The sequence below is a fragment of the Dermacentor silvarum genome, unplaced genomic scaffold, assembly GCF_013339745.2.
Source record: "Dermacentor silvarum isolate Dsil-2018 unplaced genomic scaffold, BIME_Dsil_1.4 Seq1028, whole genome shotgun sequence".
Classification (NCBI taxonomy): Eukaryota; Metazoa; Arthropoda; class Arachnida; order Ixodida; family Ixodidae; genus Dermacentor; species Dermacentor silvarum.
Genome location: NW_023605470.1, coordinates 18,566 through 32,200, shown reverse-complemented (window position 1 = coordinate 32,200; position 13,635 = coordinate 18,566). Strand labels below are relative to the sequence as shown.

The 13,635-nt window shown below is 44.8% G+C and overlaps 1 long non-coding RNA gene across 1 annotated transcript; it reads left to right on the top strand.

The window, feature by feature from the left end:
* Nucleotides 1-598: 598 nt before the first annotated feature.
* On the top strand, nt 599-7,106 carry LOC119434367 (uncharacterized). The gene is made up of 2 exons (XR_005188599.2): nt 599-1,327; nt 6,861-7,106. It is a non-coding gene; the product is annotated as an uncharacterized LOC119434367 (long non-coding RNA).
* The last annotated feature ends 6,529 nt before the right edge of the window (nt 7,107-13,635 follow it).

Genomic DNA, 13,635 nt, shown 5'->3' with positions numbered 1-13,635 from the left:
AGTGACGGCCTGTGCTTTCTTGAGGTTTTGGTGAGGAGGAGGAAAAATTCTTCGTGCTAACCTATGACTTGAAGTGATTTCGTGGTATGATACAAGCGGGTCTTTGTTGTCTAAATCCCTCCAGGCTGGGTTGAAGCGAGGGGGCGGACCGCAAACGCGGAATGTGAGTTCTCGCGCCAGTTGGTGTGCCCGCTCATTCGGATTACAGTCAGGAGGTCCGGAAATGTTGCCCATGTGGGCCGGGAACCATGTGATGTGTGGGGACGTGAGGCTATCTTCTCCCGTTTCTTGGAAGATTTTGTTGACCACCGTAGCTGCTTTCCTAGAGACGAGGGCCGCCGAGAAGGTTCTGATGGCTGCAAGCTGTGCAAGCACGAACACGCAGACATTGCACACGTCTTGTGGAAATGCACAGAGCTAAGACCAATATACAGAGAGGAAACATAGAACCGGACCTTCTCGAGGAGAGATGGCTAAGCGCTCTCATTAGCTCAGATCTACACGACCTACTATGGGCAATCCAGCGGGCCTGGGCAGCGGTGGTAACGCTGTGCCTCAAAGCACATAATGGGCCGGTGGCCAGAGCCCTGGCCGGCAACCTCGCAGGTGCTTTTACCAATAAAGTTTTTCCGTCCATGCGTCTAACATACATGACTAATAATGGAATGCCGAATCTGTTCTGCGACCTGCTTTTACTAACAAAGCAAAAATATTTCTCACTGTAAGTGAGATAAGTCCTCGCATAATTGCCATCATTGCAAGATCAACAGAGAAAGCAGCTGTTCCGGTGTACGTGGCCGATCTACAGTTGTCGTGCGAAGAAATCATTGCATTGCAAATAAACTGTTACACGGAGTCTTATTTATTTGGATGCTTAGAAAACAAGAACGCCTGAAAACCCCTTCATCTGTTAAAAATATCACAGGACCGCTTCCAGCCATATCATGGAATGAAAGTGCGAACAATACCAGCGCGACGAAAAATAGAGAAACATTGACTTGGTAGCCTGGCGCTGCCTTTTCAGCAGCCTACAGTCATCTTGCGGTCAGACGATAGAAACACCATTAAAATACATCCTAATAATAGGACAACAAACTAGTAAGAAAATACTCGCGCTTACGTTATGAGAGCATGCCGAATTGGCGGGTTTATTAATTTTCAATCTTGCTTAGTGCTAATCTCTTTTACTATTTTTCTGCAGCTGAGAGAGAATCTTTCCGCAGCTGCCAGTCTAGTGGTTACGCTTGCGTTCCCTGGTATCGCTGCCTCGCAGGGTATTGGATATTTGCAAGAGGATGCGGAATCGGGTCCGTTTGCTGCAACCTCCGTAAGTCGCTTCTGTATATATTTCATTTTACGTTCCTGTACAATATAGCTGTACAGTTGTAGGTCAGTGAAGGTATGAATTTTAGGCTCAAATTTTTTGACCCTAAAAATACTTTTAAACTTTCTCGCGGAGAGAAAGCACCCCTTCGAGAATTACGGTATTCTCAGTATGTTTTATTTGATGTATGCATGTTGTAGCTGATCATGTTTTCTTTTGTACCTCATCACTAGCACTCACATGGCAGCCTTGGTTGCTCATGACTAACCTCTCGTTTCACTTCGAATTTATCATCAGCGGTGAATGCGGTGAATGCTGAATCACTCTGCACATCGTGCCGAACGCGGGTACCATCTCAGGTTTTTTCATGGCAAACTTTTTTGAGCTGTGTGAAACAAGCCCTTAGGGAGCAGTCAAACAAAGACACAGGATTCATTCCATCTGATACAGTACATCGGTACAAACTGCGCCAAGAGACAGCACAGAAAGTAAGAATAGGAACAGACAAGCGCAGACTTACATCTGAGCTTACTCGAAATCAATTAAAACATTTCATATATACGGCCAGAGGGTCGTGTTATTATCGCGGCTATAAAGCTACAAGTGTATGTAAGCAGCAACAGGATTCACTTTATTGTGTTAACAAGGACCATGAATAGGCTTATTTCCTGTATGAAAGATTAAATGAACGATAGCTAAAATATCTCTCCCCTTTTTTCTTATAAGATATCCATGATACTACCCTCTATCAATATTCTCGATTTTAACACAACTATTGCGCTCATTAAATCTGCAGCGCATCCACATTACCGGCATTAAGCTCGTCGAGACCCGCAGCCTCGGCTATAACATGACATTCAAGGTCTATGCTATATGAAGCTTCTTGAAAGCGAAGCTGTTTAAGCCGGAGATTAGTCCGTATAGCGTAGACCAGGAATGTGGGCTGATCCTGGTGGTAGTGCAGAAAGGGTCCAAGCGCAATGGCACATACCCCTGTGAATTAGCTAAGCTGTGTGAGCTCGAGTATGGTCCGTCGAGTGTACGCCGCAACACCTCCGCCTGGCGATGACGTCACCATACGTCGCCTAGCAACGCTTCGCCCCAGTTACGCCGACCGCACCGAGCCTCCACAGCTGCGTGAGCCGTGACTTCATCGCGCGTGCCGCATCGTTTCGCCTTCGCTTTGCCGAGCCATGACGTGACCGCTCGGTGCGGAGTGGTTGCCGCGGCTGCGCAAAGGCGGAGGTAAGCCGTGATGCCTAAAGTGACGCCACTGCGCCGACCCACGGAATATATAGCTCCGCGTCGCCGCTGCGGCGACACTAAAGCCCCGCGGTGTCTGCGCAGATCACATCACCGCGAAGATGTAGCGGCCGAAGCAGAGCGTCACTCCCGAAGAAAAGGAAGCGCGGCGCGAACGCCACCGCGCCGCTACTCGAGAGCGAGTGAGACGACTTCGGTCCGATCCCGAGTATCACGCCGCCGATACGACGGCGAAACGCCGGCGATTCGCAGAAGATCCGGAGTTACGAGCCCACGAAACCGTGCAAAAGCGTTTGAGCGTCCAGATACTTTAATGACCGAGTGTTTGGTGCTCCTAGGGCTGTCGATAATTCCGGGGTGTTCTTGCACAAAACGTGGCCGAGTCTCGAAACATAACCTCGCAAAAACTTGGCCGAACCGAGATAAAGCTAGGTGGGGTTGCCAGCATCTCTGTTGGCCCACTCTTCGCACCACTAGTGCGAAGCTTCCCCTAATTTTTTTTTCAGTAAATTCGTATTCAACTCTGCGCTTGCCTGTTCGTGTCCTTACCTATCCTGTCATCTCGTGAAGTTTGTGCCAATGCATCCCTACTCACTAGCCCAGCTAAGAGAAAAAATATTTGACTGCCCCCTTATTTCTGTTGTCACGGCGCTAACAGCGATCTAAAAACCTTTAAGACAATGTATTTGCAATATAATACAAGGCTGTCGAAACAGCGTCGCCGACCAACTGCTCGCCCAACGTCTTCTACTCTCTCGTCTTCTAGCTGTCAGGTGCAGCTGCAACATCGGCTCGCTCATACACATACGCCTGGTAAAACTATTATAAGATGGACAATCAAAAAGTCCGGCACTCCGAAAATAATAAATTTTTGAAGAAAACAACACTACTTGACATCTCATGCTTAGCAGAAAGCTGTCTGCAAATGCTTCTATTGCTGAGAACCTGACACACTGCTCTAGAACCTCTTCATCATCATCAGCAGCCTATATTTATGTCCACTGCAGGACGAAGGCCTCTCCCTGCGGTCTCCAATTACCCCTGTCTTGCGCTAGCTGATTCCAACTTGCGCCTGCAAATTTGCTAACTTCGTCACCCAACCTAGTTTTCTGCCGTCCTCGACTGCGCTTCCCTTCTCTTGTTTTCCCTTTTCTAACTCTAATGGTCCACCGGTTATCCATCCTACGCATTACATGGCCTGCCCAGCTCCATTTTTAGGGGCGAAGCTCCTTATAGCGGCGCCCGTTCCGTCCCCGTCGTCGTAGTAGTAGTGTGTAACCAGTCTGAGAAAAATGAGAAAAAATTCCGAAGTTGTGTCCGTAGCACCGAATCGAACCAGGGACCCCTCGCTTCCGAGCGCGCGGCGTTAGCCCACTACGCCACGAAGCGGACATGGACACACGCACCACGATGGCAATAAATACCCAACATTAACGAAAGGCCGCGTTTCTAGCGCGTTTCTAACGCGTTTGTGCTAGCGCGTTACGGCCCGTGTAAGAAACTGGTGTAAGACGCTGTGGCCTCTCCGCCTTGCCTTCAACGCGTTTCGAACGCGCTGCCCAAAGCGGTGGCAAGTCAAGTTCAAGTCTAGGAGCGTTTATGAATACGGGGGGTATACTCTCTCAGCAGTCATGTGATGGCGTCGGCAAACGCGGTGCACGTTCCGGCATGTGTAAATGGCTGCGTAAGACGCTGTGGCCGCTCCCCCTTACTAGAGAGTACTGCACGTTTCTAACGCGTTTGTGCTAGCGTCCCCTTAAGCGGGAGATCCGATGATTCCCTCCGGAGCTTCGCCCACTCATCATCATTCACCCCGTGGATATGCTGTGATTTTCTTTTCCCTCTTAATGTCAACTAGAATATTGGCTATCCCTGTTTACTCTCTTATCCACAACGCTCTCTTCCTGTCTCTTAACGTTAGGCCTAACATTTTTCGTTCCATCGCTCTTTGTGCGGTCCTTCACTTGTTCTCGAGCTTCGTTGTTAACCTCCAAGTTTCTGCCCCATATGTAAGCACCGGTAGAATGCAATGATTGTACACTTTTCTTTTCAACGACAGTGGTAAGCTCCCAGTCAGGATTTGGCAATGGCTGCCGTATGCACTCCAACCCAATTTTATTCCTCTGTAAATTTCTTTCTCATCATCAGGGTCCCCTTTGAGTAATTGACTTACATAAACGTACTCCTTTGCAGACTCTAGAGGCTAACTGGAGATCCTGAATTCATTTTCCCTTGCCAGGCTATTGAACAGTATGTTTGTCTTCTCCATATTAAACTTCAACCCCACTCTTACACTTTCTCGGTTAAGGTCCTCAATCATGTGCTGTATTTCGTCACTAATCTCTTACGCACGTTTCTATCATAGGTAAATATGTCGTTTTCAAGGTAAATGTAATTACAAACAGGCATGTGGTGCCGGACACCACATCAAGAGGAGAAAAACAATACGTAGTAAAATTGCTACTTAAAATTGTCTTTACGCGAACGCACCAATGTAAATATGTTTGTCACATTGTTATCCAATTGTGTTAAACCAAGACAAAAACGTTGACGAAGAAGCTGCATTCTACTGTACCTAAGATTGCCGCTGGAAACTAGCTATTGTCCCTAGGAGCTGTTTGCAGCTAATAGGAGATAAAAATTCGTGTCTTCGTACGATTTCGCTGGACGAGGCTACCTTCATCGTAGGAGCAACATATACATTTACAACATATTTGCAAATTCGCAATTTCTGGAGCATTTCTCCAGACTCTCTGACCTAGCAGTGCACCTTAAATGTCTTAAAGGTCGCTCGCCCATGGCAAGGAACTATCAGCAAGCTAACTCTTGTTGGAGTGTCTTCAGGAAGTAGGCGTGGTCCCTGGCTTTTCTGCGGCGTTGATCGCCGGCTTCTCGGTCTAAGCTGCTTCGCTGAACAGCTTGCTAGCTGCTAGCTGTTCCCGAGATGCCATTCAGTGCGGGTTAATGCAAGGAGGAAAGGCTGGCACTTAATTCTTCACTTCTCCGTAAATGTTTCTCGGTATTTCGACTCGCTACCCTTGGGAAAGAAACGTGCTGGGATCAACAGACGGGTGTGGCTGTTCAACACAAAGGCAGTGAAAGACAATGAGCATCGGGCCCATGATCCGTCCGTCGGGCCTGAGCGTCTGGCTCTACGGGTCCGACCGCGTGTGTTTTTTGAGTAGCGATGAGCGTGCGAGTAGGTTCGTTAGGAGAGTTTGCTGTTAGGCTAATTGGTACATGATTTGGTAATATTGACGCGAGATAGGCTGGCACCTGCGGCCCCTGGCCGCTGCAACGAGAACGATGAAGTGTGTCCTAAAACACGCGCTCTGCAAGTCTCAGCCTAGATTGAAAAAAAAAAAGAACACCGTTTTGCCAAGGCCTCGATTGCTATCTTCGTGACAATATAAGAACAGCGTCCAGAAACCGAACAAGCATTGCATGTCTCACTTTCTTGTCCCGTTTCCTGCCACTGCTTTTGAATTTCGATGACGTTTTGTACGCTAATACATTTCATGTGTCTGCTATGTGCACTTGTTACTTGCTTCTTCGGGAGCTGCACTGGTCGAGCGCTATTTAGAAGACGGTCGTCATCCGTCTATGTTGACGCGACGCATTGCCAGCTTCGTCAGGTAAAGGCAGCGAACAATGCACGAAAACGAGGCGGACACGCAGGTCCATACCTAGCGTGAACTTTCGGCTGCTTTTTATTGTCCTGGTTTAGTCCATATTTTATTGTCTCTGGTTTATTGCATTCTGCGTCTATCATTGGTAGGTTCACCATCTCATTTTCACAGCATTCATACATCCGACTGAACCCCCTCCACCTTTCTGAAGGGAGGATCGCTACTACCAGGGAATATGAACATTCTGACTCCTGAATGCTTATTCACACGGTCTACGGCAGTGCGTTGCTCTTGCTTTTGCCCACGCACAGCGGGCGAGCCTGAATAGTAGTATATACGGCATGTTACAAAACATGGCGTAAGCGTTCTATTATTTTTTTTTAGAATCTGTGTATAAAATTGTAGAAGAATACTGCTGTATGGCTCCGTATTGGCTGCTTGGCTTGGTGTGTAAAAAGTTTGTTTAAAGAAGCCACGAAATCTTTATTGCGCTAGATTTAGCAGAATTTTAATCCTGTACTGACCATCGCCACGTCTGTTGCCGAACTGTTTTTCGTTTACGAATTTGTTAACTAGCCGCTGATCTTCCAGGAATATTTTGTAAACGGTGCACAACATTCCTTTTTTTTTTTTGCACCATGCAGGAGAAATGAACACGTGCTACGCAGCTGGCGGAACTTGTAAACGGAAATGCGAAACCTCTGTCAGCGCAAGGGGCCAATGCTTCTTTGGCCTGAAGTGCTGCACCCAAGTGCTCTTCTAGCGAGTTTCCACCCGAAATGCCCATCATGAATTTTTACAGATGACTTTCGTCCTGAAGACAAATTGTATTTCCTCCCTTCTTCTATTACCACATAGCAGAAATAAAACTACGTCGCACACGCTGCAGATATATGTTCATCGAAAAAGTAAAACTTTCTTTAGAGCGCAGCTCTTGGGCACCCGTTCCCGCGGCGAGCGTCGGCGGCGTAACCGAGCCAACGAACACTGCAGCGAAAGATGAACGCGGAGCGCAGCGGGGGACGAAAGACGCGAGGAGGAAAGCGGAGATGAGGGTGTAGCGCAACCATGGAGGTAAAAAATACAAGGAGGGAGCGTCACGTGATTCCGCTAGCCTCGGCAAGCCAACCTCCTCTGAAGCCACCCCTCCCTCTCTCAGGGGCCCCGTGCGCGGTGCCTTATGGGGCGGAAAAGGCCCACAAGGTTGCCGGAACATTCGTGATTGTTTGGTACGTGGTAACTTTTAGTGGCGCCACTAGCTTGGAGGCCCGTATGCGGGTGATGGTTTTCTGCTACTGCGCGCGTCGTTCTTCGCTTCAAATGCGATGCCTTGAAACGTGGAGCAAGACTGGGGCATCTGACTCATGAAGAGAGAAAATTTTCAAGGCGTAACTTGCGCTTACCACCGCGGTTAGTGGAGTTGCCAGCGCTCGCGGCTCGAAACCCGTCCAGACGCCCGAGTGTGGTCTATTTTTCCTACGTACTGAAGTTTCGTCAAATCAGCCGTTGTGCACCTTAAGCTGTGGTGCGTATTATCTTGCTAATTTTTCGTCCCGCTGTCTTGCACCTAGAAAGAAACGAGATGTCTTGAGGGACACTTTTTTTTGTCGCATTTTCGCTCAATAAAAGGCTGGTGTGCGTGTTTTATTTTGAGAGCTAGAAATAATTTTTGTCACGCTGTCTTGCACCTAGGAAGAAACGAGATGTTTTGAAGGACACTTTTTTGTCGCATTTTTGCTTAATAAAAGGCTCTGGTGGGCGTGTTTCATTTTGAGAGAAATAAATAGCATTAGCCTGCATTCTAAACGCCGAAGTAATCGCCGTTTATTCAGATTTACGTGTACTATTTTGCAAGATTCCGTGGTGCGACGACGCTGTTGAGACGCGCCTCGGGGATCAATTTTCGTTATATAATAAAGCAAATGGACGGGATTTGTGCATTATCTAGAGTTTATTCAGCTGTTTCCGAATGCGAGCATAGCCCCACAGCATAATTATGTCCTAGAATCGAACACTGCCAGGGGGACCGTTCTTCCTCTGCTAGTGTGAAACGGCATGAAAACTGAATACATAGCGGCAAGGGAAAAATGGCAGCATTCATTTGCACTTGTGGATTCATTGTGTTGCTGGTGTACTTGTACTATGGAAAGCACATTTTTATGACAACAGTAATTGTTTCATTCTTTATTCAGTGTTTATTGCACCTATAGAAGCCAGAAGATTTCACACAAATACAGAAGGAAGCCACATTTATAATTTAAATGAAGTACATTGCAAAGATAATACACCAAAGAAAATGATAAACAGCAAGTAGGAAAACTTATTGTGCCACTGCTCTTCGGTATCAGTATTAGCATACTTGTATGCCACAGGGCATTTGTATAATAATGTTATACAAAGTAAACTATATCACACGTAGTATTGATACCTTTAATAAAACTGGTCAATGGGATCAGCTGTCCTTAAATGTAGCTGCAGTTTTGCTTACAATGCCTTGTATGCAACGCCTATATACAAGGCATTGTAAGCAAAACAAGGCATTGTAAGTATACAATGCCTTGTATGGAATACAGGGCTATAATTGTATAATATTTATATCTGCGCTGTCCTCACAAATATCGAAAGGCTTCGGTGATTGTGCTTGTCAGAAAAGTAAGCATTACATATGCAGAAATTAAAAAAAACAGTGGTAGTTCACAAAGTCAAAGTTGAAACAATTGATGTGAGGTCAGACCCACAAAGTAAGTATGTCAGCATTAAAATACAACGCATTTTGCTGCTAGTAAAATGTACAACAAAGCTTATGTTGTATCGCATACCTACAAAAAAGTTAGCACCGTCGAAGCTGAGCCAACACACCGCAATTAGGGCGCGATGGCTCTATTACGTTGTGAACCTAAAATGAATGAATATTTCACGGTATTTAAAACACTCATTGAGTGGTATACACCAAATTTTTGTGGTTACAGTGAATCTGGCATCATAAAAGGCTATTGTTAAGCAAGTGAACAGAGTGAGCAGATTAAATTATTTAAATAGTAACACCAACGGTATTCCAGGTGGCAGTGGCAAATTTCCACAACAGTCAGGTAAAATACATACAGGATAAACATTAAAAAAAAACATTGTCATCCTCAAGCGTATAACTAACTCACACATAATCCATTGAGAGCGTTCACAGCATGTCCATGTCATCACACAGTTTGCTCTAGTGAAAGGTAGGCCAGCTAACCTACCGTAATTGTCCACACTGTCTAGCTTGGGCTGAACAAAACAATTGTTTAAGCATAATTTGCATGCAGGCGATTCAAGCTACAGCATTCAGCAAGACAACAAACATGTACTTGCAGAATTTACAATAAGGTATCACATTTTCCCTCTATAAAAGTTTGACATCTGCGTACAACGCTCTTGAACAATATATGCACTTTACAAAGTCACTCAAACAACAAATAAATGCCTTAACATAAAACCTGGTGGGACAGCTGAAGTTGATGGATAAAGGAATTAATTGTGTGGGCCATCATGAACATAATTCACCCACGAGAAAACTTGTGTAGCAATTCTTCAAGTACTGCGAGCCGCAGGCACCCAAGCTCAGACACATTGCCTGGGTCAGCAGAGTAACCATGATCCTGTAAAATTGCTTCTGTGAGTGGTTCACTGGCTGCAGGGCTTCTCTGAGGGGCAGTGAGGTTAATTACATCGATGGAGTATGGTTTTTTCAGAGGAGCGTACAAAGAGAATTTCGATGTGTTCCAATAGAAAGCAATTTCCGCCATCAATGTCCTTGACCTCATTACGAACTATCAGACGCTTCAATGCTGCTGCAAACTGCTTTGCTGTTGGGTTGTCATTGCAGCCCCCAAATGATTTTATTACACCAAAAAAGTAACTCAAGGTGGTCCTGACTGAGCTTGGAAGTCGGAAGATATGCCAATAGGCCATTTTCTGTAACCAAGTGGTTGTATGGACGATTGTCTAAGCACACCACAAAGCAAATGAAGCCTGTCTTTTGGTTGGTCCCTGTCATTAGTTTACCAGCTGCAGACTCCCTAAGCGAGCAAAAGTAGGCCATAAGTTCTTTGACATACGCAGTGACAGGAGCCACATTTTCAGGACACAGCGGTCCTTTCTATTCTTCTTGCCTTGGATGTCTTGAATTTAAAATGTCAAATGCATTGTTGACATGTCTGATAAACTCTTCTGTTGGCAAGGAATTTGAAAATTTTGAATTTTTTGAGCTCTGCAGTCACCAAGAGCATCTGCTACCGATTGACGAAACGTTTGAGCCAACAATGAGATTTTCATGGGCTGGCTTTTCCAGGTAATATGTGCTTGTCCAAGTTTGTTTGCCAAATTTAGGCCCTCTGTGTACTGGATTTCATGCAGCTCATCAATGTGTTTCAACAATATGAACTGTTTGTTCGTATCACAATAGTCTTTTTATCTAACAGGGTGTGCCGCAGTAGCTTCAACATGTGACAGGGATCCAACATGGCAAAGAAAAGCTTTTTTTGTCACTGGATGTGGAAAAGAAGCATCCAGCTCAGTCAGGTCCATCTTGCAGCCAAGGCTGTGCAGCAATGACAAATTCGTTGCAGCGCCATCCCAGGTCAAACTCACAATGTGTGCACCTTTTTTGTGAGTGAAGCTAGCTAGCAGCTTGCAGCACCAAATTGCGCTTCTGCTCACCACCAAGGCCATGCACTAGAAAGTAGCCAATCGGCAGCTTCCATCTGCCATTGATTGCAACAAGCATTAAAACAAATGCATCTTAGGCAACTGGAAAGCTGTCATCATTGACATCAATGCCCATGTCAACATATCCATGGAAGCTTTTCCCATCCCACACTACTTCTCTGAATGGCCATCTCATCCACAACCAGATTGCATAATGTGGAGAGCCGTGCTTTACCCTGATAGCCAATGCAGTCATTGCCTGTTTTGAAAAGTCAGCAGCCCTATCAATGGGTTGATATCATTTACACAGTGTCTTTGGATGTGGGAGGAATGTGCTGAAAACAGCTCGTACATATCTGTATGCTCTAGGGGAATAAAAATGCAAAGTCAGTGCAAATGGCCTGAGCTCTGGCGAGTAAGCGGGTGACATTGCTGGCACCAGACTTATGTGGCAGTTGACGCATGAGCAACTCTTTTTTTTTGCTCCACCAAGACTATGAAATATGGTGACATCCTCATTTCCTAGAATGCGATTGTCAGATAAATCTTCTATGACATTTTCGAGATGAGCGAACTTTTGAAAAAGCTGTTGATGGGATTGCCGTAGAGTCTTCATCTTCTTCTTGGTCGCAGTTTGTAATTGTGTAACGCCGTACTTCATGCCTCAGAAAGGCCTTTTCAGGTGCGTCTTCTGCTGGCTGTGGCTGCAAAATATCACGCGCTGTAACAGGTGCATGAGCGACCAACATGACACAAAGCACGTACGCAGAACAAATTAATTGTTGTGGCATACACTCTTGTGCAAGCTATGAAGAATATAATGCTTAATTTTAGGTCATTACATTGCTCACGACGGTTTCCGTTTACACTTTTGTGAACTTAAAAAATGTGGGGGCATAAAACTGCCATCCACAGGAGCTTGCTAGTGCCACTTAATTTTGTTTGTTTATTTATTTGCTAAATACTGCAGGCCCATCTGGGCCCAGGCAGGAAAGGTAGAAGTACAAAACAACTAACACAGAAGAGGCCAATGTAGCATACTTCAATGAGAGATGTTTTAAAGAAGCCTTTTAGTTTGAGTGGGCAAAATATACTGAGCTCGTATATCACGGCTCATTGTGACCGATCGAACATATAAAGAGCATATAAAATTGTGGAAAACCTGTTGGTCTTCTAGTTATTGTGTCATTTGAATGGAAAAGAAAAATTGAAAAAGGATTATTGGCCGATAATTAGTGTTTAATGCAAACCCTGAGGAAACTCGTACCGCTGCGAACAAATATGAATGTTTCAGTATTTAATTAGATGGTTGCCATGATCATAAATGTTAGTGTCCAAGTGCAGTTCACTGAGTGACATTCATTATGCTTGAGCTATTAAACAGTTGCCACGAAAATATATGCCACTTCACTTGCAGCTACCTAAGGAAACAAGTATGTAAAAATTGTAGTGGTCGAGTATTATCCTCACCATAGTATGCCTTGCTGTTCGAGGTGTCGCTGGGTTGTGTGTAGGCAGTGCTGCAGAAGCTTCACCCTTGAGCGTCCTGGAGGGCCTTGGACTGGGAGACTGGACAAAATACACCAAGTGCAATGAGGAGGGACTGCTTACTGCAACATAACTTGAAATTGCTGACCGTGCAAACGAAACACCAGATGCACAGTTGAAGCTAAAACCCAGGACTAATAGTGACACCATTGGCTTCATTTAAAATTTAAGCACAACAATGACCAGCAAGCAGGACATTGTTAGGGAGATCAGTGGCTGTGGCTATATACTGTATTTTTTTATCTACTGTCCCAAAAAATGTTGATAAAGCTTACCAGCACAGTTGGCATGTTATAAATTTTATTACTGTTGTAAATGTTGGAGCCTAGCAAGGGTGTTAATTATGTGTGTAATGGGAGGACGTACATGGCTGAAGTATAATTCAGAGAAGGAGTGTGTTTTCCTTATTCCAACTTTACTGAAAAAAAAGTGGTTTTTCATCTTACATAACACTGCTTTGTTGCAGTTTGTTTTATTTTCCTTATCTTGTACTTATACTAGATTGACTAAAATGAGATTATGATGTATCATATATGGCGTTCATTCATTAGCACTTGCTTTTTCCAGTGTTAACAATGAAATTTGAACGCAGTATGCTTGTCACCTGTGTCAAAAAAGGGCTGTAATGTAGCCAATGATAGGTTGAACAGTTCTATCTTTCTCTTCATTCTGAGCATTACTAATAGATCTTTTAAATCTGTCGAAAACATCTTACAAAAAGCTGTATGACAGTCTCATATGCATTTTTGAAACTTAAATAATTACTTTAAAGGTGAAATCCAAAATATATATTAAAGGGAAACACCAGATTTTTGCAAAGCATATCAGAACATGAATGAACCAAGGCACACGTATGAGAAAATGTCTTAAGCAAGCTGTGTGATCATTACGACAATCAAACATGCCAGGACATGTTGGATTTCGGAAGGCTCATCAGCGATGTCTGAATAAGTCAAGGACGTGCTAGCAGATGTAGCAGTACCCTCTGCTAGCACATCAATCAGACAAGCCCTCAGAGATGTCCATATCCATTGTGGCTTGAGAGAGACCTGCCTGAATATAAGAAAAGCATATTTCACTTCAGGAATGGTGGGGGACATCTACCACAGTCATGAAAAAAGTATGATCAAACTGGAAACATGCATTATGACTGCATACAGCTGTGCACCAACTTATTGGCTCAACTTG